The sequence below is a fragment of the Pseudophryne corroboree genome, chromosome 4 (genome assembly GCF_028390025.1).
Source record: "Pseudophryne corroboree isolate aPseCor3 chromosome 4, aPseCor3.hap2, whole genome shotgun sequence".
Lineage (NCBI taxonomy): Eukaryota > Metazoa > Chordata > Amphibia > Anura > Myobatrachidae > Pseudophryne > Pseudophryne corroboree.
In genome coordinates, this window is record NC_086447.1 from 65425291 (window position 1) to 65428389 (window position 3099).

Sequence of the window (3099 nt, forward strand, 5' to 3'; positions counted from 1 at the left end):
ACCCCAAAAACGTTAGTCTTCTTGGAAAGTGGTTTGTTCCTTTGTAAGGGAAAGAGAACAAACGTTCTCAAACAACGGTTTACTCAATTTCTTTTTCCTCTGGGAATGGATTGTGGATTCGCAGGAATATCTGAGCATTTCTGTAATCAGAAAGCAGCGACTTTCTACAAATGTTTACATTAGATTAAGTTTGGCAAAAAAAATAATAATACAGAATCCCATTTAGAATGTCTTCACCAAATCGTAGACATAAATATGGAAATCGTCATCAAAATTAATGAAGTACACAGATGGTTTAGCTTCAACTTGATGAATAACCATGCCAGTCCTTTTTGAGCCATCTTCTTTGGCATATTCCACTTGCTTGCCCACCAGGCTGTCCACAACCTCCTCTGGTTCTCTTTCAGCTGGAGGGGAATCATTTGAGTCTGGCATGATCCGAAGATCCCCTTCTTTATAGTCATCTAAAAGTTGATACATATATAAGACTGGGTCCTTTTCATAGGTTATATAAAACCATGTGTTCATAATAGGTGCTCGTGCTAATACGATCCCTCGCCACTCATCCTTGGAACCATCCTCTGTTTCAAACATATGCTCCACTGCTTTACCAATCATTGTGTCAGCCAAATGGGCATCGCTGACTCGGGATGAGGCAACTCTGTCTGGTAGAACTTCAAGAGCAGACCACCCTTTCATCCTTGTGAAGCTCAAGTCCATAGACACAATCAAATCCATCATACTTTATAAGATAGAGGGAGGGATTCACTGGTACTTGATCCAGAACTGTTCCTTTCCACCCACTGGGTTATTGGCCCACTGCCCTCTTTCCACCCATGCTGTATTCTACAGCCTACAATATTTCGCCTTGGCTGGAAGATTGGTTTACTTGGTCCCATATTGTTTCGATGTTTCTTATGAGATGTTCTTTTCTTCATCATATTTGCAGAAACACCTGCATGTGCTGCATCAGCTCTTGATCGCTGAGCGGCCGCCTTTCCAAATGGAGTCTTCATTCATCTGTGTATTAAAGGGCAGCAGGGCTGCCGAACTAGGGTGAAAAGTGTAGTCACTCCAAGTTTGTTGTAGTCCTTCCAGTCTACATGAAAAAGAACCCCTTCCTTTCCACCTTTCAGAAAAACTCCGACCCTCAATTGCTCTGATCAGAAGTCACTTATCTGGGGCAGATAGGATGTGTTTCCCTCCACTCCCCCTGCAGGTGATGGCTGCGGCACAGTGCTCCCCTGCTGCCAGTTGCCCCAATCCTCCTCCTCCCTCCTTTGTCAGACTAACAGTACTTGAACACAACCCTTGTTCAAGTACTGTTATCCATCTGTGCCTAATGCCGCTAAGGAAGAATTGTCACGAGTTATAAGTCACATCAGGATTTTCCAACTGACACAAACTGTATATACTGATTATGCATTCTGTAATATGCTGTTTTGCTCACTGACATTTTATGTGATCGTGACATTTTTATGTATTAAACACTGAAGTTGAATTTTTAATTTGTTGTGTTTATACCTAATCGATGTGATATACAGTACAATTGTTAAGCACACTTAGATCTGTTTTGTATAATGTTTTCTATTGAGCCTCATCTAACAGGAGGTTCTTCTAAGTTGCAGCTCAGTCCTTTTCCACTAAGCGCCAAAGGGTACCCCCTCTTTCCATATAAATAAATATATATATATATATATATATATATATATTAAAAAAAAATATTATTTTTTTTTAACTTACACCAGTATAAAAACACACACAAAAAATCATTATCCAAAAATAATATGGCACCAGTTGCAGTGTAGCAAGTGTGCATTTGGGAATAGGCCAAAACACATGTACACTAACTTTGCTATGTCAATGGGTATGGGTCGTTGGATCGACACAACTTAGGTCGACAGTCATTAGGTCAACCTAGTATCGTTAGGTCGACCAGTACTAGGTCGACAGGGCAAAAGGTCGACATGCAGGTTTATATTTGTGTCGTTTTCTTAGTAAAGTGACGGGGAACCCCAATTAGTGCACCGTGTACCCTTGTATGGCGAGCAAGCTTTGGGCAAGGTTACTATTCCCACTCGTAGTCCACGTGAATCGTAAAGTATGAAAAAGTCAAAATAATGAAAAAAGTGAAAAACTCATGTCGACCTTTTGACCTGTCGACCTAATGCATGGTGACCAATAGTGGTCGACATAATAACTGTCGACCAAAGTGGTGTTGACCTAATGACCGCATCCCAGGTTAATTCAATATATGCTACGGTCTTCTGTTCATTGAGAAAGAAAATATTCATTGCATATATATCCAAAGATTGGAGCATCAACAAAGCTAAAACCTTGCACAAGATGTTTATCAGAGATCATAACACATAATTGATCTTAAAAAAGAAAATTTATATTAAAAATTATATATATCTCCAATTCAGTCGGCACTCTGTTGTTTAGATCCAACTAGCCTCGGTGCCTGAAGCATAATGCTTTGTGTACTAATGTTTTTTATGTGGGGATAGTATATATATATATATATATATATATATATATATAAATAACTGTGCTGTTTTATCTCCCATAGGCTCCGGCGCTGAATGAACACCGCAATGACCCTCTGTGCTAGGCAACCGCTGTCATCGCGGACCCAGAAGTGCGTCACTGGAGGTGGACCTGGCAGTGTCGTGGGCCGTGGATGGAGGACGGCGTGTACGATGGTGGGGGTATTTATGTGGTAAGTGTTGCATATGTCTGCTGTTACTGCTATATTGGTGTATCTTGACAAAGGAGCGGAGGCTCTGAAACGTTGATTTTCAATATACCAGCGTCTTTATTGTTATACATGCCTTACGAGTACCGTTTATTTTCCGCCGTTGGATCTGCATGTACCAGAGGATTCAGGCACCGAGGCTAGCTGGATCTAAACGACAGAGTGCCAACTGAATTGCAAACATGTATTACAAGTGCTGAGCTTTAGCACCAGTGGTATGACACCGAATGTATTATATTCTAACACTGTCATTATACAGTACATCCCTACCTGAGGTAGACTTTATGGCTATATAGTGTACGAGTTGTTTGCTTAGCACACATTGCACTGTGAATGTGCTA

The 3099-nt window shown here is 40.8% G+C and overlaps 1 pseudogene; it reads right to left on the reverse strand.

Moving 5' to 3' along the window:
* Nucleotides 1–234: 234 nt before the first annotated feature.
* LOC134911104 (spindlin-Z-like) lies at nucleotides 235–1205 on the reverse strand (annotated as a pseudogene).
* Between the last annotated feature and the right edge of the window lie 1894 nt (nucleotides 1206–3099).